The sequence below is a fragment of the Diuraphis noxia genome, unplaced genomic scaffold, assembly GCF_037042655.1.
Source record: "Diuraphis noxia isolate RWA-SAM2 unplaced genomic scaffold, SU_Dnox_SAM2 contig0004, whole genome shotgun sequence".
NCBI lineage: Eukaryota > Metazoa > Arthropoda > Insecta > Hemiptera > Aphididae > Diuraphis > Diuraphis noxia.
The window spans coordinates 8,950,574-8,977,463 of NW_028301714.1; the positions used below are offsets into that span (position 1 = coordinate 8,950,574).

The window sequence follows — 26,890 nt, forward strand, 5'->3', positions numbered from 1 at the left end:
AATACTTGTATCACAATGACCTAGTCGTGTCGCCGCGATAAAAAAAAAAAAAAAACAATATTGAGTGCATATACCGTCTATAAGTTATATAATTTATAATACTATGAAATTAGCCTAATTTCGTATATTATATACACGCATGCGCGACCGAATAATTACCATCGCATATACACTCCAGTACTGTACACTCCTGTACAGTGTCATAATGATTCGAAAAATAAAATAGTAATGATATCATTTCCGTTTGGACTATTGGAGTAAAAATTATGCGATCGCTGTATATATAGTGTTACGTGAATGCGTGTGGCAAATTTTGCGATTGAATTTGCTTACCGTTGTCGTGACAACGATACCGACATAATAATATTGTGTGCAATACAATTCGGTGTAACCCAAATTTCAAATGCTTAGACGAACGCCGCAGCTGCACTATATATATATATATAATACAATGTTACGATCTTTACGTTAACAAACTGTCGGCGGTGGATGGTGTAAGATTATTTTCTGGAAAACGTTGTCCTAGTTTGAAAATTGTCCCGGGTTGATCGTGGATATATGACGTACCCAAGTAGGACACAATTTTGTTGACCTACATATACGCGGTCAATCGTGATCTGTTTGAACACTATACAATACGTTCGACACCAAATTTCGAGTAAAGTGTATTTGTATAGGTACCAGCTATATATTATATAATATGGATGTAATGCGTTTTATTTGATTTGCAGCGATTCCAGATACTATCAGGTGCACATCCCTGTCATCCGCTCTTTTGTCCACTATACTATATAATAATATGTAGTATAATAACTGGCCAAAGAAGAATGAATAGAATTCTAAAACATATATGTTATTGTGCTTTGTCAAGAAATATAAACATTATTATGAGGATTACATACACAGACGAATCAACCACTTATAATAATTATAATATAGAATTAAAATCTTTAAAAAATAAAACTAACCTTTAAAATTCTAATTTTTCGAAAAAATAATTCAACGTTTTTAATACACTTGACTAGTTTTATAAACACAATTTTTTAGACGTATCTTTATCAATAATATATAGGTACCTACTATAATTAGGTACTGTTTGGGAAATTTTAAAAACGAATAGAATCGTAAGAGATATAATTGGTTTATCGGCCTTCGTGTAGCACAAAAAAATAATCTCGCAGACGTGAATTTTATTGGTGTCACATGCGATAAGTGTTTTTTTCATACGCGCACGCCCAACCTGCAGCTGTACGAGGGTTTTTTACATCGCAATGAAAATGTCGTAGTCGGTGTCAAGTGTTTTATCGCGAACCGCACCAACGCAGAGTGATAAAGAGCCACAAAAATAACGCTCAATTAAACGGGGATGAAACGCATTCAGTCGTCGTCGCCGTCGTCGTCGGGAAATTGGCTCGGACCCAGCAACGGATCACGGTCGCTTTGGTCGATACACATCGATTTATGTACATACAGCACGCATAAAACAGAAAACATACACGCACACCACTCAACCGCTACATTGTTTCGTTTTGTCGTTATTTTTATCTAAGAAAATTTGTTTTCATCAACAACACAACGCGACGAGATTAATTATAATTTATCGAGATAGGTATGTGTATATTTTATTATTACGATTTTGTCGAGACCAAAGATTTCTTTTATTTTTAATAGCCCCCCTCCCCCAACACACACACATAATTCGTACAATAATATTTTTTAGATATAATAATATTTGATAAAATAATATTCATTCTATGATTGTATATATTATTATTAGATCTTTATAATATACGAAATTACTGACCATATTTCTTAGGTATTCATAGCTTCAGCGGTTCCGGCTAGGTGATGATGAATCAGTCAGTCAGGACAAGTTCTTTAATATACCTAAATGTAGACAATACGTATTATTTGAACAATACGATTTTTATTAAGAATAATAACCTTGTAATTTAATCCATAAATTTTATAGGCATGCGTAACGTTTGATATCAGGTGCATCGCAATAATAATGCGTAAATTAATATTATCGATTTCCCGGTTTTTAAATTAGAATGAGAATATTTAAAACAAATTTAATCGAGTAATAATATTGTCTTACTGTGTATGTACATTTTAAGTATATAATGTGTATAGAAATAATTGACCTTCACGGCAATTTTAATTTTTATGTTGCTATACAATATATTGTAGTATTAAAATAAAATCATAATATGTTAAACCTAAACGAATTTAATAGGTTTTCAAACATTATAATATTAAAATTTTAATATATCTGTTATATTTTGAGTTAAGTGTAGATATTTATTCAACACTATAGAAACCCGTTGCTTAGATACATGTGCAATGGCTTAAATTGTCTCGTCAATTTTTGGGAGATAAAAAAACTTATTAATAAAATACAATTTTCAACTATTTGCTTAAAGTATTTTAAAACATGTTTTGTTGATCGAATAACGATTATTATTATAGTAGGTATATATTAATTAATAAATAAATTAATAACTAAATGCCACGATTTGAATTTAAAAGAAATACACTGATTATAAATTTTATATTCAAGTCGTTTTTGAATTTCAGAATGATACCAGTAGAGAAACAAGGGTCGAGGTTTTAAATAGGTTATAACTTTATCAGTAATAAAATAAATATTTTTACATAATATTATAAAGGTAATATAATACATAGTCGTAAATTGTTATGATGTTTATTAATTATTTTAATGTATGATTCTTTCCAAGTGGTGGCAAATAGTAGCAGCTGGAAATTGATTAATTACATACCAAAAACATGGTATGCCTATGTCTAAATTTATCTCAACGCCTGCAGCGTGGCAGGTGCTGATATTTATGTAGGTACCTACAGAGAAAAAAATGTATATAAGATAAAACAACAAGACATTATCATATGAATATTTATTATCAACGATTTTGGTGATCATGCTATATGGCACATAAATGAAGTGATCTAACTTCTCTTTGGACTGGTTAATAACTTGATGACTATTCGTAAATTTCATTTATTTGAACGTTGTGATGAGTTGTAAGGCCCAATGGGGATTCGATTTAACCAAATTATTATTATTTTTTTTTCATCTAATCATCATGAATATTGAACAGTAATTAATGCTATATACACCTAATAAAACAGCGTGCCGAATATAATATCGCACACAAAATTTCAAATTCAGAAACTCAATTTCAGTCATTTGGCGTGCATAAACACATGAGTGTCTATCATTCGCAAATCGTGTCGACGGACCGAATGATTATCGAATGAATTCGTTTTGGTATTGTTCCGTGATTTGGCGCCCAATGGCATTGCAACGGAAGCGATGTGATTGATCGAATATTCTTTCCCGTCGAATCCGAAAACATGCACAGACCACGCCCCCACCATCAGCTGTGACATTTTATTATCGAGACGGTCTTTTCGAACTATTTTTGTTCTGTCTCTCCGATATAATTTTATTTAATCGTTCGTTCATTATATACCGATAATTATATATTCGGTGAAACAGGATCTAAAACCCTCGAAAAAAAAAATAATAAAATAATAATTACAACACACATTTGGAGGTATACAGGTGTTGACCGTGTATAGTGTACCTATAGGTACGTGTTGATTTGGTGATGTGATAAAAAGATAAAAACAGGATTTCTATAATATTGTATGGACGAAAATATGTTTTACGAATCGGATGACAACGTCGTTAAACATACATATAGGTGTACGTACACGCACACACACGCCTCACTCGCCCGTTTACGGGCACATATATTATAGGACCGTAGTATAACGTCACGAGGGTTAAAATATGGTGAATAATAAATAGGTGCGGCGGGCGGACTAGTTGGCGAGACGGTAAGTGGTGGGCCGGAATGGGACTGGCTGCAGGAGGTGAACAAAGTCAATGATAAATATTCTTTGTTGGTGGGTGGGTTCAGAGGGGTTAACCGTTAAGTGAAAGTTTATATATAAGCGCGATAGGGCAGAAGATTACGGGACTATACTAATAAATATCGTGGCGAAATGAAGTAATTGTTTGTTCGCTGCAAAGCGTTGTGTATTATATTTTCGCGTTCTTTCGTTTTGTTTTAATTTTTTATACGACATTAATTGGTTTGAGAAAACTGGATAAAATATTATGCTATCTATTTTTTTTTTTTTTTTTTTTTTTGTCTGGGATGGGGGTGTTGAGATTTCGACAACAAGGGCCACTAGCCTGTGGAACTGTTGGTTTTGGTACTCGTGGATATTTTTGGCAGAATTTCGAATGGGCACCCGTAGGTTTTTGCCATGCACGGGTGGTGGGCTGCGGTCTCTCTTTCCAGACAGCATGAACGGGCCGGAAAGGCGGAAAGCGATGTCGCCCATGACCGGGATTCGAACCTGTGACGGTGCGCGTCGCAACCGACGCCTAATCCGCCCGTCCACTACACCCCCCCCCCCCCCTATATACTTTTATTTACCTTTATTTCCTTTATATATTTCTTTATACATTAAATTGGTTTATATTAAAATTAATTATACTTTGTGTACCTACCAATGCTTTATCATTTTTGTGTTAACGGCATCAACAAATTATAACAATACCCAACTATAAACAGATTTGAACGTTATACTCGTAATAACGTTTTCTCACCATCTCACCTATAGGTTTAACATCATTTTAATTGCCATAGCTGCAGCTGCAGTTAGACAAGTGACTGGTTGTTAGTCATAATTTTAGAAATATGTTTTAAATTCACTTAGGTATAGATGTGTCATATGGTATTGACATTCTATTCGTGACCAATAATTTGTTTTATTCCTCGTTGATTTACATCACATAAATTAATGACACAATTTTTTCAACATTTGAATTCAAATATATCTCAAATTCTCAATGATGGCCAACATTGATCTCTATTTTTCCATAAAAACTAGATGGAAAAATCACAGACTAAGATGTTATTATATAAAAATGTACCGCTTTATAAATCAGTGCCATTCAGTGGTGGACTTCAAATTGATCGGTAGAAACGAGTTCGTGGAGATTTTGAAAGAAATGCAGGATTATCAACGTAGCAATATTATCATCTGTCTTAAGTTATTTTTTATTTTTATTCATGATAAGCGAATAGACGCGACACTTCTTCTGTATTTCCAATAATTACGAAAATTGTATGACGGAAAGACATTCGCCAACTGTATATATTATATTCTCTATATTCCTCTGCGATACCAATCCAATATTTATTATATTTTGCCTACCGTGTATGTGTATACACTCTTTTGAAGCTAGCGAAACACATACGAGGTGACTTATTGTGTAATTTGTCTGCATGCAGATATAACTGCAGTTATCGACAATTCGTGGGCTGCAGATTGATGGTAAAAATATACATGCCTCAAAGTGTGTGCATCAATCATATTTGATTCAAATTATAATGCAGATCGCATCATACAAAGGTATCTATGTATATGTAATGGCTAATACCTATAAATCACCGACCAAATTTCGCAACTTTGTATTATTGATATTTTCTAACCTAACCTATGTATATGTCGATTCCCGAATAACTTAAAATATATAACAGTATAACAGTATTATAATATTAAATATTAAACGCAGCGCACTTCTCCCAATAAATATATTTAAATACGATAATACAAATATATACAGAAGAGACAGTAATATACATGAAATACACAATATGCATATGCATGACATAGGTACCTAAATATACTTATTTTTTTATTGCACTTTCCTTACCTGTGCGATAGCTATAGTAATACACATATACATACACATAATAATGATGTCACTATATCGGATTACGAAAATATGGAAATATTGCACGCGGACATTTTAATCGTAGGAAGGAAACCATTTTGTTTTTGTTTCCTCGGGAACGGAAGGGGTCTTTCACGATTCGAGCACAATATTGAGTTTTTGTTATTTGATTTTAAAAGCTTTTATTTCGTATTTCAGACTTTTTTTTCCGCTCGTTTATATATTTATTGTAAAAGTATAAATATATATATGCATGTATAGGTACCTACTGTTTTTATATTCCTTCTATTATTCTTTCAATACAATAATATCTTATCGGAAATTTCGTCGAAAGAAATTGAAAAATTATCATATAAAAACGCGGCGGAGAGTTTCCAGTTCAAAACGCAATATCCACTGTCGAACATTCGGCCGCACATAGTCTCGACTTTATTATCATTTAATGATTCGAGTTATACACGCATACGCTTTCTATTTATTTTGTTTTTTTTTTTACGAAACGGTAAAAGCCAAAAGCTATATGCGTAGGTATAGAGTGCAGCTTGTGAATCTATGTAGGCGGTCCGTTTCGAAAAATCGCGTGCCCGCGTAACACGGAAAAACGAATCCATAAAACACAATAGGTAACAGACAAGAGGCATCATTATAATCTTTTATTTTTCAATAGCGATACTATGATATATAAATACAGTTAAATATTATAATTGTAATTATTTTTAATATTTTTAAACTTTTTTTTTCTGAACTTAAGCCCGACAATTATACGGCCACATATAAGCTGTTTTTGTAGCGTTTTAGTGACAGGTATGTTTCTGTGATGAGGTTACAGTTGGTTTTCGGACACGATTTTCCACTATATATGATCTTAGATCCCATCACTAAGGAACTATATAGTAGCACTGGTTGGTGCTTACTTTTAGATCGCGTTTTGCGATTGATTGCAATCACCGGCGCCACGCCAAGCCACTGTTACACATTATTATTATTTCAAACGTAAATGTATACAAACTATATATATAAGCGTATATACTATTATTTGTACCTACCTATAACTTACCATACATACATATAAATTATAATTCGGATAAGCATGATCAATCTAATAATGTCCGCTAGATCATTATCGATATACCAGTTACCAGCTACCAATAAACCAACTATACCTATAAGTTTATTTTTGGTTTTAATTAGACCTGCACGTATCTACTTGTATACTATATTCACTTATTCGGCATACCGAAATATTTGATTCAATTCAACCGTCTCTGTCTACAAGCGTTTATATTATGCGATTGAGAATACCTCATCGATAGTCTTTTTTTTTACTTCATTAATACCTAAAAATAATAAACGAGTATAATGAGTAATGCGTTTTTCATACGACGCTTTGACGATAGAAATTATAGTGTTGTAGTGCGATTTATTCAGACTAGGTCGCGTGTAATATATAAATATAGTCGAACGACTAAGTTTTCATAGGAAAAAAAATCGAGTTAAAAAACACCAAACAGAAAAATCCAATTGAACTGCATCCTTGCTCGTTTGTCCTTGTCCATATCATTCTCGTCGTTACTTTTACTTCAGTATAATCTTATTTCGCCGTGAGTTTATTCAGCAATGCATATAAATGTAGATATCTACTATAATTACAATAATAACACTCTATATACACTGTAATCGTCGTATTTGGACCATATTATAGTGCAACAAGAATAACGAGTATAATACTCTGCAGAAACTATGGGTATATGTTTATTGGAAACCTAAGAATATGAGTGAAAAAAAAAATATAACACACAGAAATGAGTAATGACACACAATCCGGGAGTTCCGAATAGCGGGAACTTTGATGTTTTTGTTTTTGCATTTATAACAGATTATGCTTTTGTACGTATAATATTAAGATTGTAAGTTTTCGTAGCACCGAAACGAATGGGACATAATTTTTCTCACAATTATTCTATGACATGTTTCGGAAATAAAAAATATAGTAAGCACGTTATATGGCTGTATTGTGAACAGGAACGTTTTTCGTGAGAGTATAATAATATAATACGCTGCAGTCACCTCATCTGCACACTGATGCAGGTATCATTTTCCTTCGAGGGATAATATAAAATATTAGTAGTAAGTAATAATTGATAATTATTCTCACCGACGATAAAAAAGCGTATTGTTCTACTTAATGTGAGTACCGCACTTTTCCTTGCAACCTGCACCGGTCGACATTATTGTATTGAAAATCGAATTGAAGGCATCAATTACTTGAATTACATTCTGCCATCCTGAATCAACATTGTTACTGAGAGAGGAATGTGATCATTATAAAAAAGGTGGTGTTTATATACCTCATTGACTGGCAACATTTCAAGACTTTGGTTATTAGACATTTATCTCGAAAAGGGATTTAAATATTAAATTCGTAAATAAGTTTACTAGATTTTAAAATATGATACGATTTGAGTGATAGTATTTGTTTTTTCAATTTAAATATCCACAAATGAAACCATATTGAATTTTTATACGCATTAAATATACCTAAGTTTTTGAAATATTCAGAAGCGGGTCGTATATATATTAAAAATCCGTCCAGTACAAATCCTATAGGAATTTTGTCAGACGATACATATTTTAACATAATATGTTTTTTAGTACCTAAACAATATCTATGTAATGACATCACGCCAAGAAGCGAGTACAACGAACTGTGACGGTTGAAGAAAATCGTTTTATGGAAATCCAAAACGAATGAGTAATTCGTGTAATAACATAAACATCGTTGACTGTATTTATGTAGAAAATCGAAGCGTAGTATGTCCTCTGGTCATTTTCATAGGTATTTGGTATAATAATATGTATTGTAGCAATGTAGCTATTACACGACGTAACTACCTGAGATTACAATAATAAAATAAAAATTATGTTTTTTAATTAGGTACCGATGGCGATGCGATGACTGGATCGATATTCTCGCGGGGGAATCTGAAGTTTTCTGTATATTGGTAACCGAGTATTATTCTGTCGTTAAATGTATATGTATTATATTGTATAGAGCTGGTGCGCTAAAAGTCAGTCCGTTATCGGTTCAACAAAATGAAATATCGTAATTTTCAGCCGTTCGTCAGTATATATATATATATATAATAGGTACACGTTTTATACGCGCATACTTAAACATATATATTTATGTACCTATAGGTGTGTGCTGTGTCGTGTGTGTGCGTGTGCATGTATAAAATACACTATATGTGTAGCTATATATGTATAATATACGTCGGATATGCTTTGTAGAGAGAGGGTAGGAAAAGAATAAAAAGAAGAGAAAAAAACGAGAAACGAGAAAAAAGAGATGAATGCACACATCATGCGCGCCGCCGTTTATTAAACAGTGACTCCCACCTGCCCGGCGCCCGTTCACTTTTTTTCTCTCCTAAACAATATTATATATGTTTAAACCGAGTCGTCGTCTGTGAGCCGCCATAAGAGCGAGACAGAGAGAGAGTTAAAGATAGAGTGACGGGACGGCCTGCAGAGAGCCGTACAATGAGTGTGGCGGAGTGAGACCCAACGAGCGGGTGAGTGTAGTGGTACTATATATATACACATAATGGACAGGCCGCAGAAGACTGCACGCGGGCGTTATTCAATCGCGTATATAATATTATAAACTGCCGCCGTTTCGGTGTACCTACCGTTGATTATAATACGACGTCACCAATTCACTATAGCCGCTAAGTATATAACATTATCATACATCATTACAACATAATATTTATATAATAATAATTGTTTATAGTTAATAATAATAATAATGTAGGTGACAATATACATATGCGTCATCGTCGTGCGCATATTATATTATTATAATATATTGTCTGTGTATAGGTACCACCTACATATTGTATACGTGTGTCGTGGTTTATAATTGATACGGTTTTTCGCTTTTCAGCTGCAGTAAGTTACGTATATATCATGCTGTTAACGAATTATTATCAAGAGGGTGATAACTGCTGCTACATAAATATTGTGTTAAAAGTCGGGTGTGTACGATTGAGTGCCCGTTGTATACCCCCTTTTTTTTTTTGGTATATAAGATTGCACGCAGTGCGGGCACATCAATAAGAACATGATTTTGACCCGATTGAGCGTGTGAAAATAAACGCGACGTTGCCAAATTTATTATTCTATATATTGTATTACGTTATTTAATGGTTGTAATTGAATTATACGAGAAACTGTAATAAAAATTATTGAAAAAAAAAATGAGGTACCTATAATGATAAAAAAAATATTCAGTGATTTATTATTACTTTTAATATCATTAACTTGATATAGGAAAGACGATAAAAAAAAAAAATTTAATGCCACGTGATTTCTAATAAAAGCTATATAAATTATAGATATTTGTATACATTTTTGCAATTTTTTTTTCTGCAGTTAATCTTCGCATATTGACATATTGCTGACAAGACGTGTATAAATAAAATTGTTTTCCATATTTTGGTAATGGTTTATTATTCATTATTCCTTTGGAAATGAATTATGAATGTCAATATAATATTGCGGTACCTAGCCGTTTCTGTTTGTGTTCCCATAAGGACATGATATTATTATATTATAGCGACTCACAATGATCACATTGTGAAACTTTCTAGTAGATTTGTCCTTCCGAACATGTATATGTTATACTATTTTGGAGCACCTCCGCATCGAACGCGTATATGATATTATCCATCGTCCCACTGCAGCAGTCTAACGTATAGTGGCATTTCCTCACACCACTAACATAATATATTATTATTCTATTATATTATATATAATTTGTGTAGCGAAAAAAAATTAAATCACTGATACCATAAATTATAGTAGAAATCATGCGTGATCATCGTTGACATTGTGATGCGTATAATGATGGGATTTCACAATATAACTGATAATTCTTTTCTATAATACTGAAGTAAATATGATAAAATTAATTAATAGAATTGTATGTGCACGCTTACCATGTGTGCGAATTTCACAAGTATATAAAAGGTTGTACGAATGTAAAAATTATGTTTAGCTCTAAATTAAAAGGCACATATAGATTAATATATTATCACTGATCTTTACTCACAGTTTCCTATAATATGGAATTCTAACAAAGTCATTGCAAATGCCAGATAGTACCTATACATATACATACATTATATCTATGATTTTATAACTATTAATGAGGATTATTACGAACCCTCCGGTTGGTCCTGCCTCTTCTGTGATGAGGGTTTGTGGTTACCTTTATTGCGATGGCCTCTCTCCAAACCCCTGATGATGTATAAAACCTACCGGTTATTGTCTGTAACCCAACCAGACGATCAGCCATGCCGTACCAACCCTTTTTTCTTTATACACATTTCCGTTTTTATCCTATTATGGGCACGTGAGACACGATTCCAGGGCCCCCAACCAGATAAGGTCCCCGAAAAATTAAAACTACAACTTGAAGTAGTAAGCTATAACGCGTATTATGACCGTCTTATCAATAAAGTGCGTCATAATCATATGAAATAAGTTTTTGATGATTAGTTGTTTAACATTCAACATTTTTTGGTCCTACTAAAAAAAGGCCACCTGCAAACCAATAAATGGCCCTGCTTATGCGTATAAGGTAAAATCAGGCATTTTACTTAATGCCTATAGGCAAATAGTCAAAGAATAGTTACCTATACAATTTAACTAAATGCTTATTTCAAGTCAGACAAATAATAAAAATTAAACATTTTGTTCAAATAATGTTAAATGTTCCGGCAAATGCCACCAAACACATGTACTATAATAAGTAATGACTAAGAATTTACAAACATTTTTAATTATAATTTAACTTTTTTATTCATTTTTTATACTCGTACCCATGAACACATTGTAATGTGAAATATATTTAATATACCTACGTATTTTACATTATCATACCTAATATAATTTTTTATATACAAAATAGCAATATAAAATTAATAAAAAATAGACTTACAGTTAAATTTTTAAAATAATAAAAATGTTTGGTTTTTATTATTTGTCCGACTTGAATAGGCGCCAATGATAATATATAGGCACCAATGGTTTAAAAGCCTGCCCACGTGTATGCCTGTACTTATCTGCATAAGTATATAACCAACATTATACACTCTCGACTGCAGCACCGCAATATGATATGTACCTATAGTATAAGTAACTACAATATTGTCAAGGTTATCAGTTAATTTAATTAATTTACATATCAATATAGATTATCTTCTTTTTTAATTATGTAATATAAAAATAATTATACTTACTTAATCAAGTAAGTATAATAAATAATATGTATGACTTAAGATTTTTATTATTTATTTCATATGGAGAAGTATATAATATTATGTTTTATTATAATATTAAAAAATAACTATAATAGCGAAATAATATTGAACATTTTACCAGTTATTTAGATTATTTAGATTTTTATTTACATGATTTAATTTTCAAAATATTTTGAATTTTTTTGAGATATTTATAGACAGTTGAAATTTTCAATTTTTCTGAATAATATATTTTGAAGTATCGATACAATTTTTTGGCCCAATCAAAATACTTGAACATTTAATGCAAAGTTCCTCATAAGTTATTCTTATAGTGATTAAAAAGTTATAAGAATACATATGCGCAATTTTTTTTTATTAGCATTTGAAGTTCATATATTGACAAAAATTCGTCAAAACCATGAATATTTGCAAATTATTTTGTAGTTCAAAATTCATAAAATTGTTTGTAATTATATCTAAGATTAAAAAATTCAACACTAAGTTTTTCATAAGTTTTGCTTCAAATAAATATAGAGAAAATTGGAAACGCCATAATAGGAAAAATGTTTTGAGAGTTTGAGTTTTAAATTTATATGAAATCGCGTAACGATAACGATTTATCCTCATACAAGGTATATGAACATCTATGATAATATAAGGCAACGGTCGGCAACCAGAGGACCGCGGTCCGAATACGGACCGTAGAACGCAGAAAGCCTTAGGATCGTTGACATGTCTTAAAATTTTTTCTTCATATTATTATATTATAAAAATATAAAGACTTGGCAAACAGTTTTTTCACTGGACTTCATTTATTTATTAATTTAATCTTCCGGACACCAACAGAAATTACTTGCCGACCCCTGATACAAGGTATTATGAATTATGATAACTACATGCAATGTTTTTGGAAGAATTTATTAACCATGATTGAAAAATAAAAAATTTGTTTCAAAATAGAATATACCTATGACAATATTTGAATATTATAATATATCCTAGACTGTCTTTCCTGTCAATAATTTAAAGTCAATAAATGACCCGTTACTAATTATCATATAATATTAAAATTTTAAGTTAATCTACGAGTGTCTTTAATGAATGACTGCTTACTTCAAACATTTACACTCATAGTTATTAAATTATAAATTATTTTAAATTATGTATTTAAATATTAATATTCATAGGCGTGCGCAGACTCTAAAAGCAGGTAGTGCCCATATTAATTATCATCGGCCATTTAGTCAACCGTTTTATATATATATATCTATATATATATATATATTTATATATATAAAAAATCTTAATTTTATATAAGTACCTATTTAATATTATCACACATATTATATTAATTTCCTACATAGTTTAATCTAATAATAATAATAATAATAATAATAATAATAATAAATAATAATAATATAATATAATTTTAAATACCTTATATTAAACGTCATGATAGTTCAAAAAAAAAAAATAAATAAATACTAGTTCTAGTAAATTAGAATAAAGCATAACAAAATATAATAATTATGAATTAAAGATCTAGAAATAGTAGAAATCATAAATGTATTTTATGTCCTTGAAGAAATCTTCTATTAACTCTTAGTCACTCTAAGCAGTTGGAGCGTAAACTGCTATGATATTTATCCTATTTGGAATTGCTTTTAATTGTACTATTGATATTCTATCCGATATCGGTAAGAATCCGCTTAGTGCTTTGTTAATATCCTTATTAAGGATCTGTCTTTATCCTATTAAATTACAAAAACGGAAAATCTTAAAATAAAAGTCTAACGATTTGTTGGTAATAAATACAAGTGTTACCATTAAAAAATTTTGAGTTGATTCATGTATATCATGTATAAAAAATATTAATTATTTGTAGATTTCATTGAATTTCAACATTTCCGAAAAATAAATCTTTTATAAAAGTTAAAGCTTTTCGAAATAATAAGTGTATTACGTTAAATGATTAAAAAAGCATTTTGTAAAGTAGGTACGTGTACTTATAATATATAAATATTTACCATGATACGCCTTGACCTTTTCATACATATTTACAATATAATATGGACATATTATGATATGTATAAAGTACTATAAGAATACTAATTAGAATAACTAATTAATGTTTACATACCTACAGCTGGTGCCTTCAGGTTGCGTTTCTTACTTCGCCAAATGTCACGTAGTTAATCATTGATTTGAAATGAAAATCCAGTCTTTTCAGTGAACCTAAGACGAAGCGGACTATAATTAGTACAACAGCCACGGTCCAGGCGACGTTGTCCACCACCGCGGCTTAAACTGTAATTATGACGTCTAAACAACACGTGTCAGGAGTCTATTGACTCGTACGACAACGTTTCAGACGGACAGCCAATCGAATTATCACCAAGAGGTGACGGTACCGATCGAGTCGCAAAAGAGCGGTATAATCGTGCTACCCAGGTATATACCAAGACGGTTCACCGCTTTGTATATCCTGGTTACCTCTGTAGAACGCGGTGTACATAATAGCGCCCACACGGTGTATAGCTGGTGGTGCCACACGCGATGTTTATCCGTGGGTACACCATAATATGCAACGGCCGGTATACAACGGTGTGCACGATATGTCATTGCTTCTACTGGGAACCGACCAGATACCGTTCGGTGGAAAGACGTTAGTGACGAATCGCCAACCGAATTAACGCCAAGCGGCGATGGTACTGATGGACTCCGAGTTGGGCGGGAGGATCGGTGCAACTGAGTTACACATGCGGGACGGTGCGCCCCGTTGTGTAACGCAATCACCACTGTATAACACGGTGTGCATTGGTGCCCACACGGATAACTCGGTGGTGCACCACGCAACGCATAACCGGCTTCTTCATAGTTATGTACCCGGTTTACAATGGCGTACACTACTCACTCTCTCCAATTGGACAGCGATCGGATACCATTCGGTGAAAAGACGTTTTTGACGAATCACCAACCGAATTAACGCCAAGCGGCGATGGTACTGATCGACTGACAAAAGAGCGGTATAATCGTGCTACCCAGGTATACACCAAGACGGTTCACCGCTTTGTATATCCTGGTTACCTCTGTAGAACGCGGTGTACATAATAGCGCCCACACGGTGTATAGCTGGTGGTGCCACACGCGATGTTTATCCGTGGGTACACCATAATATGCAACGGCCGGTATACAACGGTGTGCACGATATGTCATCGCTTCTACTGGGAACCGACCAGATACCGTTCGGTGGAAAGACGTTAGTGACGAATCGCCAACCGAATTAACGCCAAGCGGCGATGGTACTGATGGACTCCGAGTTGGGCGGGAGGATCGGTGCAACTGAGTTACACATGCGGGACGGTGCGCCCCGTTGTGTAACGCAATCACCACTGTATAACACGGTGTGCATTGGTGCCCACACGGATAACCCGGTGGTGCACCACGCAACGCATAACCGGCTTCTTCATAGTTATGTACCCGGTTTACAATGGCGTACACTACTCACTCTCTCCAATTGGACAGCGATCGGATACCGTTCTGTGGATGTCCGGTCTGATACGTCGTTGATCATCGGGTCATGTAGATTCCTAAACTACGGTTGATTGTTGACGCAATCAGAATGCCAGAATAATTATCCGCGATGGTGGCCAACGTAGCCAAACCGATGTCTGACGGTAATAATATTCAGCTTCGTCTTACTTGTTACGCAGCGATCTCCGCACAATATAGTGTTCAATGTCTGACTGGGATCGATGGAAAAACATGGAAAACCACACCATGTCTTTTGTACATCAATTTGGTATTGTCACGTGTTAATAGTTTAGTAGTACAGACAACAGACAGACATTTGAAAATATTGTCTTTTTAAGTGTACCTTAAATTTCCAAAATTTAGATCTTGAATTAATGTACTATTAAATGATAGCGTGTTAAATAATTTACAATGTATCATCTAATTTAATGTTGGTTTTCAAATATAATATGTCAATGACTATATTTACGTAAAGGTCATAGTGGATATCACGTTTGATATATTTTATAAGAACAATTCCATTTAATGTGATCTATGGTATGAAGCAAGAGTTTCGACAGAAAAGATTTTTATTGTGTTGTGTATTACTGATTATTTTAGGATGGAAGTACGTGTTGAGGAGATAATTTCCTGGTTTGATACAAATAATGGCAATGAAGAGATTGTGCGGACACCAATATTTTGAACGGTTTCAAGTTTGTGCCAGCTTACTTCCGATATTAGTGGTCTTCATGTCTCCATCTCAACTGCCTAAGACAGAAAAGGTTTGACCTACACTTGCGGTATGATACTTTTTTTTGTAATAGTGGATACGGGGCTGTAACGGTTTAGCACTGGGTACAACATTTCACGGACAACGGTGCCTTTCTTGATTGTTGATCTTATGTGCGCGGAAAACGTCTGGTTCCTTAAAATTTTCAAATAATGTTTCTGACTTTTAGCCATTCTCTCGGACGATTTATCAATGTCTGTTAACCGAGCAGAAAATTTTCCTCGGAATTGTGATATACGTAATAAGTAGGTCGTGCATCTAAGTATCCTTTATTTTATTGGCTTCTTCATGTAATTTAATAGACTTTTTTAATTTTTACAACATTTACTTAGTTGAAGTGTGTAGCTAAGCCCTATGAGAGAGACTATAAAGTGGAACAATAAATTGACTGACACATATCTTTTGCCAGGGATTTGGCTTCTCTAGAATTATTCAAGTTTTTCAACTATATAATTAACTAATTTCAAATAATGCATAATAACTTGCATAAAACTCAATAGTTCATGTAGGTATAGTTGCACATAATAAAATGAATAATACTAAATAAAAATATATCTAACGGCAAGCATATAAATGCGGGCAATTACGATATGAGTTGAACGCTATTTGTCATGTCGTAGTTTGACGCCATTTGAGATTACCAAATTCTAAATAGGACAATTCAATGATCCGCAAAACAATGGATTTATTTATTATTATTTTTATATACATTAAAAATAACAGTTTTTTTCTAAACATTTTTACCAATACACATTAATATAGTAAAACTTTTTCTTTTCTTGACATTTAGCGGGCATCGCTCCCATGACTCCCTTTGCATCCGAGCCTGCTTAGTGCCTGGGTATGTTTTGATCGTTTGGATTGCATTTTTATATCTGTTGTTAATTAAAATGTAATCTATTTGATTCCGTACCACATGCATTTTTGTGTCAGCAGGAGATTTCCAAGTGTATAATCGTCTTTTGGGGAGTTTAAAACAAGTATTCATTACTGTCAGTTTCTTTTCTATATACAACTGAAACAGTCTTTCTCCACGGTCATTTCTTACTCCTAACACAAACTGTCCGACTACACGTGGAATTTTACTTTCACCAATTTTGGCATTAAAGTCCCTCATGATTAGAACAGTGTCCCTATCTTTAGTATATATAAGTGCTTTAATTTAGGTCTTCGTAAAAATCTTCTATTAACTCTTAGTCAGTCTAAGCAGTTGGAGCGTAAACTGCTATGATATTTATCCTATTTGGAATTGCTTTTAATTGTACTATTGATATTCTATCCGATATCGGTATGAATCCGCTTAGTGCTTTGTTAATATCCTTATTAAGGATCTGTCTTTATCCTTACTAATATTGCTGTTATTGTAGGGATTTCACTGGTTGAGGACCGAGGAAGTGCCACTTCTACTTCCACTGCCAAATCTGGGGTCCCGACATCCGTGATTAGTAATGTTTTTATCTTAATTATTTGCTAACATGATTTTAACTAGGGAATTTAATGTAGTAGTTTTCCGTTGCTTTCTACATCGCGATATTAATTCTAAGAAGTAACGTGAATAATCACGTCGGACTATCAATACTTGATTTACGCCTCGGTATTCTAGTGAAGTCGTCGCTGCCCAACCGCACTCTCTATTTGGTCCACAGGCGTTTATTGATTATTAACACTTATACTATATATCTAAAGGACATTCGTGTTGGAGTTGAGATGCTCCTGCCTACTGGAATCGTTCTCCTGAAATTTTCCTCGAGAAGGAGCTCGAGGCCCCGGGTTCGTTATAAAATAGTCCGTAGTATAAAATAATTCCCACGAGAGTGGGAAGATCCACAATTAACGTCCGCAAGTAAGTCCACAATTATAAGTTCATTATCACCGATAAGACGTTATGTGTAATGTAATAACTTATAAGTGCATGTGTATGGTTGGACAAAAATTAATAGGAACAAATGAAAAACAGCACAAAAAGTTCCTACTATATCGTATTTCGAAATGGTTACATCTCAAAATATATTGAATTAAATTACAAAAACGGAAAATCTTAAAATAAAAGTCTAACGATTTGTTGGTAATAAATACAAGTGTTACCATTTAAAAATCTAGAGTTGATTCATGTATATCATATATAAAAAATATTAATTATTTGTAGATTTCATTGAATTTCAACATTTCCGAAAAATAAATCTTTTATAAAAGTTAAAGCTTTTCGAAATAATAAGTGTATTACGTTAAATGATTAAAAAAGCATTTTGTAAAGTAGGTACGTGTACTTATAATATATAAATATTTACCATGATACGCCTTGACCTTTTCATACATATTTACAATATAATATGGACATATTATGATATGTATAAAGTACTATAAGAATACTAATTAGAATAACTAATTAATGTTTACATACCTACAGCTGGTGCCTTCAGGTTGCGTTTCTTACTTCGCCAAATGTCACGTAGTTAATCATTGATTTGAAATGAAAATCCAGTCTTTTCAGTGAACCTAAGACGAAGCGGACTATAATTAGTACAACAGCCACGGTCCAGGCGACGTTGTCCACCACCGCGGCTTAAACTGTAATTATGACGTCTAAACAACACGTGTCAGGAGTCTATTGACTCGTACGACAACGTTTCAGACGGACAGCCAATCGAATTATCACCAAGAGGTGACGGTACCGATCGAGTCGCAAAAGAGCGGTATAATCGTGCTACCCAGGTATATACCAAGACGGTTCACCGCTTTGTATATCCTGGTTACCTCTGTAGAACGCGGTGTACATAATAGCGCCCACACGGTGTATAGCTGGTGGTGCCACACGCGATGTTTATCCGTGGGTACACCATAATATGCAACGGCCGGTATACAACGGTGTGCACGATATGTCATTGCTTCTACTGGGAACCGACCAGATACCGTTCGGTGGAAAGACGTTAGTGACGAATCGCCAACCGAATTAACGCCAAGCGGCGATGGTACTGATGGACTCCGAGTTGGGCGGGAGGATCGGTGCAACTGAGTTACACATGCGGGACGGTGCGCCCCGTTGTGTAACGCAATCACCACTGTATAACACGGTGTGCATTGGTGCCCACACGGATAACTCGGTGGTGCACCACGCAACGCATAACCGGCTTCTTCATAGTTATGTACCCGGTTTACAATGGCGTACACTACTCACTCTCTCCAATTGGACAGCGATCGGATACCATTCGGTGAAAAGACGTTTTTGACGAATCACCAACCGAATTAACGCCAAGCGGCGATGGTACTGATCGACTGACAAAAGAGCGGTATAATCGTGCTACCCAGGTATACACCAAGACGGTTCACCGCTTTGTATATCCTGGTTACCTCTGTAGAACGCGGTGTACATAATAGCGCCCACACGGTGTATAGCTGGTGGTGCCACACGCGATGTTTATCCGTGGGTACACCATAATATGCAACGGCCGGTATACAACGGTGTGCACGATATGTCATCGCTTCTACTGGGAACCGACCAGATACCGTTCGGTGGAAAGACGTTAGTGACGAATCGCCAACCGAATTAACGCCAAGCGGCGATGGTACTGATGGACTCCGAGTTGGGCGGGAGGATCGGTGCAACTGAGTTACACATGCGGGACGGTGCGCTCCGTTGTGTAACGCAATCACCACTGTATAACACGGTGTGCATTGGTGCCCACACGGATAACCCGGTGGTGCACCACGCAACGCATAACCGGCTTCTTCATAGTTATGTACCCGGTTTACAATGGCGTACACTACTCACTCTCTCCAATTGGACAGCGATCGGATACCGTTCTGTGGATGTCCGGTCTGATACGTCGTTGATCATCGGGTCATGTAGATTCCTAAACTACGGTTGATTGTTGACGCAATCAGAATGCCAGAATAATTATCCGCGATGGTGGCCAACGTAGCCAAACCGATGTCTGACGGTAATAATATTCAGCTTCGTCTTACTTGTTACGCAGCGATCTCCGCACAATATAGTGTTCAATGTCTGACTGGGATCGATGGAAAGACATGGAAAAACCACCCCATGTTTGTTGTTCATCAAGTAACAGTTTTACCAATACTTGACACAATAATATAATAAATATTTTTCTTTTCTTGTCATTTAGTGGGAATCTCTCCTATTGCTCTTTTTGCATCCGAGTCGGCTGTATAGTTCATTTCGGTATGCAGGGGTTTAATTCTCGCGATTTTTATTTTCAAATAAGTTATTATCAAATTATTTTCAAATCGTGACGAGATTCATATCAGGCATTAAATTAGAAAATTAATCATTATAATGATATTATATCTTATACAGTTCTTAATTTATATTAAATTTTGAGTCGTACACTCCTGTAAAATATTGTAACTATTCGTTTTTTATAGACTTTCGACTGTTTTAAGTTGGAGTATGTGGTATAACTTTTGTTTTACTTTACTTATGTTTCTAAATTCAACAAAAAATGACTTGTACATACTATTTATACATTTTTTTAGAAGATATTAATTTCGTACTAGGTTTATGCATTTTTATATATTTATTTAGACGTATCTACATTTTTACATTGTAAATTAATTTTTTTAAACGTTGTAATTCTGTCTGAAAAGTGTTTAAAATATTTTTTTCATAAACAGTCCTCATATAGTCTTATTTAGTTATTTTATACATCAGTATACTATTTCAAGTTTCCACCATTTGAGTATTCAGTAATAATTCTAGTTAGCATTATTTATTTTATGTTTTATGTATATTGTATATTTATTACTTACTGCTTTTTAATACGCAGTTTTATTAAATATTGTATTATTATAATAATAGATAGATTAAATTATAGTTATAACTTATGATTGTTATGAACATTGCATATTATACTTGTAAAATTTTACTCGTGTGTACATATTTACATTTTTGGACTTCAATTGTTTCAATGAACAGTTATACCAAAATAAAAATAATCTTTTATACGATTAGTGACGTTACATCCACAAGACGAAATCATTTAAATATTAATTTATGCCATAAAAAGCATGAGTAATTATATTTAGTCAATTTTTTGAAGTGTAATTTCTTTACAAAGAGTACAATAAGAAGATATATAGCTAGCTAGTTATTATATATTTTATGAGCACTATTATTATTGGATTTTTAGAAGCAGATATGACAAAAATATGAATAACGAAATGCACTGTTTCATAAGCATAAGTTTTAATATTTACTATGATAACCATTGGTAGTTTTAGCCACTTTTTGAAATAAGATTTTGATATGAATTTATAATCTCATAATTTTTTTAACATAATATAACCTCCCGCTAGTAAATTATTTAACTAAAATTTTGGTTTCGAGCTTCCTTAGTTCACCTATCATTCTACAAAAATATTATAAATATCTCATTCTAGAAATATCACTAATTTCAACTATGTAAAGTAATATTAACGTAAATGAAACAGAATATAGGTAATAACACTAATAACTTAAACTATACTAAATGTACGACCTGCAGCCACAGCTTTTAGGTTGACAGAATATCAATTCACTCTTGAAACTTTGCGTTACTTTGTTGGCAGCTATTCTAAGTCGAGCAGAACAAATCGATTAATTGAATACATTGCATTTCTTTACTTTAAACACTATACAAAAATATAAAAAATAAAAATAAAGTTAAAGAATAAAATTCACTGTCGAAATATTACAATATAAATAAACTTATTAGATTCGATTAAACATTTAAACAGTGTATAGGAACAATCGTCGTCAACAATAAAATAATACACTAACCAGGTTATTATAATAATAATAATAATAATAATAATATTTATAGCCAGCACAATATTGGTGGTAGGTATTGATATATTACACATTAAATTTACATATATGTTTATTTAGATACAACTATACAAGTTACCTACTAGCCAACACAGTATATAATATAAATTTTATATGCGATATAGTTTATACATAATACTATAATAATAACATATTACGTCATTGAAATTTACAAGTAAAAAATACAGCAAAATTATTAAAACACTACCCAAAAAACAAGGTTTGTACCTTCGGGTGGATGAGTTAAATAGAGTCAATACATATAAATTTAACTTTTTACAGATCTTCAAATAAAATATATATAATATGTACCTATATTAATATTTTAATACTTACAATTAACATTTCATTTCTATTAAACAACAGAACATTTATTTTTATTTATATAACATTAGAACAAAAGTGAATGTTACAAAAAATTATTATTGTTTAGATGCAAAGTATATAATATTAATTAATTATCACGGATTTCGTTGTAGATATTGTAATATCAACAATTAATTTCCTACATAAATCTATTCCTATATTAACAGTTACACAACAGATCAGCGCACTCAGCCACTTTCAAGTTCATCACAAATGCAGAACTACAAAACAAAATTTAAACATATTGATATATAAATATTATGTTGATGCAAATAATAACCCTTGTAACCCAATGGCCTATGTCGCAGGGTAAATTTCAAATTTCTAGGATTATTCGTTTTTGATCAACAACAAAATAAGGTTATCGTTACAAGAGAAATTTAGTGAATATCCTGCTACGTTGTAAATTTGTAATTCAAATTCTCTTAATATTCTTCGATGAATGATCACTGCATCTTTGCATCTGTATACCTATAATATAGGTAGGTATATAAAATTATTTTTGTCACATATCTACTTACTGTACTCATTGGTGTGCGCGTCGGTCGTGCCAAGGTTCGTTCTGTGAATTTTTATGGGCCTAAACACCCTATGCCCAATCATATTATTCATATATTTTATGATTCATTATGTACACCGTGTAGTTTAATATATTGTGTTATGTATAAGGGATTACAGGGCTTCAAAAAACGTTATTTATAATGTTATAACTAAAAAAATTTACTTACATTTGTGCTGTATATTTTGTATAATTGTTGATCAAAGGGCCGACGAATTGGCAATGAATAGGCATTTTAGTTGAATTGCATAAAAATTAAATTCTGTGACTATTTGTCTAGGAATTCAGTGAAATGCCCAATTTGACAATATATGCCTACGAAATGTATACATTATATTATATATATATAACATATGTTACAAATTCGTATCGCTAATACAGATATAAGTGCTACAAGTACCTATACTGTTATACTGTATATTTTTACAACTCGGCGACGACCTCGACGGTCAAGAGCACGTAATTATATTATTATTATTATGATATCGTAACATGTCGCACTTTGAATATAATATTATTGCATTTCGTAGGTCGACCAGTATATATGCGTTTTAGTGTGTATGTGTGTGCGTGCGTGTGCCGTGTGCAGATATTATCGCTATACGTATCGTTACAAATATAATAAATTTTTTTTTTTTTTTTTAAGCGTACAGTAGTTTATTCGGTTTCAGAAAATGGGCGTACGACCCATAATACTTCCAACGCGATATTAATATTATCATCATAAATTCATATGATATAATATAATGAACAATACAATGCGTTATTGATGCATGACGGTGATCGTCTGCAGCAGACCGGCTGTGTACATTTTGTATAATAGCGTATGGTCCTGCACTCCTGCCGCCGGTCATTAAATGACGACTTTTTTTTTGTGTGGGTTTCCAAGTTTTTTTCGAAGACGGCCACTAAAACATTTTGTTTTTACCAACTTTTCGAATTCGAAACACGACTAGGTAAATCGTAAAAAATCGTCGGGTAACTCGGTGCCGGCGATTAATAATCGTCGCGTAAACGTGTCGTCGGCTCGTTACAATTATCAATTTCCGGTCAATCCAAAATATGTATAGGTAACTGCACTACTGCAGCTTTATGTATAGGTGCACAGTTATTATACATATAACGTATTTCTGTGTCAAACGTATATAACATAGGTTTTAGATAAAATATTCCGTGGAATGCGGAAGGAATAAGTCGCGAGTGTATTATATATTATATACGCATACCTACATCGCATAATATTATGTGTAAGTAATACTTTTTTGATAAGCGATATAAATTTAGTCTTTCCGCAGTCACGGCTATGTATACTATATTATAATATGATATTGTATTAATAATTTAATTGTGAACACAGGATTGCAAATTTTCTATGGGATATTATTTTGTTTAATTGGTGTGATCTATATTTAGATTTTCAGCATATTATTTAGTATCAGAAAACCTACTGTTTTTCAAATCTAAGTAACGCGTATTAGGTATGCCATAACAATATATTGGAATTGAATGACGCGATATCTAAAAATAACGTCACCCCTTTCATCTCCGCAGTAATGTTTGTTTTGTTTTGTTGGGTACACTATTGTTATGTCACCGCAGAACATGCCGGGTAAACATTTAGTACATATAAAAAAAAATTCTCGTTTTTGAAGATATTTTTTTGATATAATTTGAATTCAATATAAAATAACATTTTTTTTTTAACTAAAACATACATTTTTTATTTCATTTGCTGCAACTGAATACTTTTTTGGGAATTCGTATATGTATCGAATGAGCAGTTTATATATATATTTCAATTCTTGCGTTCATACTACACGCGGCTACATTATACGATTTGGTTTGGAAACGCGATAAGTCTTCGTTTATAATGTTATTGAAGCTAAAATTGTTATTTAAAAGAAAAATAATTGTGCGTACGATATAAGGACACACTTAAAGCTTTAAATAAGCGCACTCGCAGGAAACATTGCGCAGTACTATGGCAATTGAGATCTCTGTACATTGTACTAAAGTGCTGTGGATACACAAACAATAATAATAATATACGATATAAGCCGTTATTGTATACCTACACGGAGTTGTGCCTCACATCACGGCCGAACGCATCATCACCGGACATCGGACCAGATCATAATTTACGAATCGGCCGAAAACAAGTAAAGTGAAATAATGATGGCATTTTTTTATACGCTATATATCCGCCTACCAAATATATTATAATAAACATAATAGTACTATGTTAATATCAATATAATGTACACGCTATTGTGCGCGTAACTAATAATGGTTGAATAGCTTCTTTTTTTTCTTTTTCGTTTTTCCCGGCGCCGCGCTCGCCGACACTGTCACATTATCAACTAGGTAATGATGATTGTTGGGAAACACTACACGTTTATTAGTGTATCATATATTATTGTATAGCTGCTGCAGATATTTCTTTCCGACGGAACGCGGAATGAACGTGAAAAAAACAGCAGCGAAATGTATTTATGACGTCATATCAGAAGAGTATTAATTTTAGAAAAAAATAGTAAAATACAATACCTATATTAATATTATGGCGCAAACGCCGACGATGACGACGAGGTTTGTTGTTCGTTACATTTTATCGTTTACTACCTGTGTAATATAAAATACCATAAATCGTATACCACAATACCACAATACCTGATGTTTTTTTTTTTTTTTTTTAGGAAAAACAACAAGTTCAACACCAGTTCAACGTCATGTTTTCGCGTCATTCCTGTTACATATATTATGATCAAATAATACAATGTTATAGTGAATTTGACCGAGACCCGAGAATAGGTATATTATCATTGCAGCCGTCTTTTGCAGCACTGTCTTCCGTCTTAAATAGGTGGGCACAGCTTTTAATTTAGGTGCCTTCTTCTTCTTTTCCTTCGCCTTCTCTCCCAACTATTTGGGGTCGGCCACCCTGGCCCTCAATGTCCACTAAATTTTGGTACCTTAGTACGTCATTTATTAGATTCTGATCGGAGTGATGAATGTGGTTATTGAATACTAAGCTTCAATTGAAACCAATCGATTTTCAATGATTGTTTGTTTTTTTCCTGTATCTGAAGACATTTTCTCTAGTATAATAATGCTCTGATCCTCAACTTTACGGGGGATCGAATCGATTCTAATAGGTAGGTACTTTTGGACGTCAAAATTTGAAATCTTCACTACTTTTTAAAATTATTTGAAAAACGAAAACAAATACTTATATACGAATATTAATTTCTACAATTTTATTATTATTAATAAAATTGTTTTTTGACCATCATGGCTACAAAAAGTTGTATTCTCCGCTTAGAGTTCAAGACGGTATGTCTTCGTTTTTGTTCTACAATTGTCGTTAAAAAATGTTTCACTCGATTAAAATGTTTGAAAATTTAATAATTATTGTTATTATGTTCCTTATAAGCAGGCCTTATAGCCACTACGAGTCTACATGTTTCGATATGTGTCCTTGGAATTTGAACACGGAACAATCAATCAGCTAATATCTAGGAGGCGCGTGGCATATCGTTACCACGAACATAAAATTATAAGATAATTTATAACTATGTTATCGGTCAAACAAATAATATTCAATATTAATTATTGTAATACCATAATATTATGTGATATTATAATATCTACTAAGTACTAATCACTAATCACTATTCTGTATTTATGTTTTTTTTTCTTAATTCTTATTATTTATCTCGACTAATGAAACAAGCAATGAACAAAA

General features: G+C 33.0%; 1 protein-coding gene and 1 long non-coding RNA gene across 2 annotated transcripts in view; one reads left to right on the forward strand and one right to left on the reverse strand.

Annotated features, from left to right (window-relative positions):
• LOC149055674 (uncharacterized) overlaps nt 1-14,764 on the reverse strand; it is a 43,983-nt gene extending 29,219 nt beyond the window's left edge. The window contains exon 1 of the mRNA XM_089227646.1: nt 14,231-14,764. The gene's annotated coding sequence lies outside the window, so the exon portion shown is untranslated. The remainder of the gene's footprint in view (nt 1-14,230) is intronic.
• Nucleotides 1,394-26,890, forward strand: LOC149055675 (uncharacterized). The gene is made up of 3 exons (XR_016191734.1): nt 1,394-1,609; nt 25,842-26,008; nt 26,582-26,890. It is a non-coding gene; the product is annotated as an uncharacterized LOC149055675 (long non-coding RNA).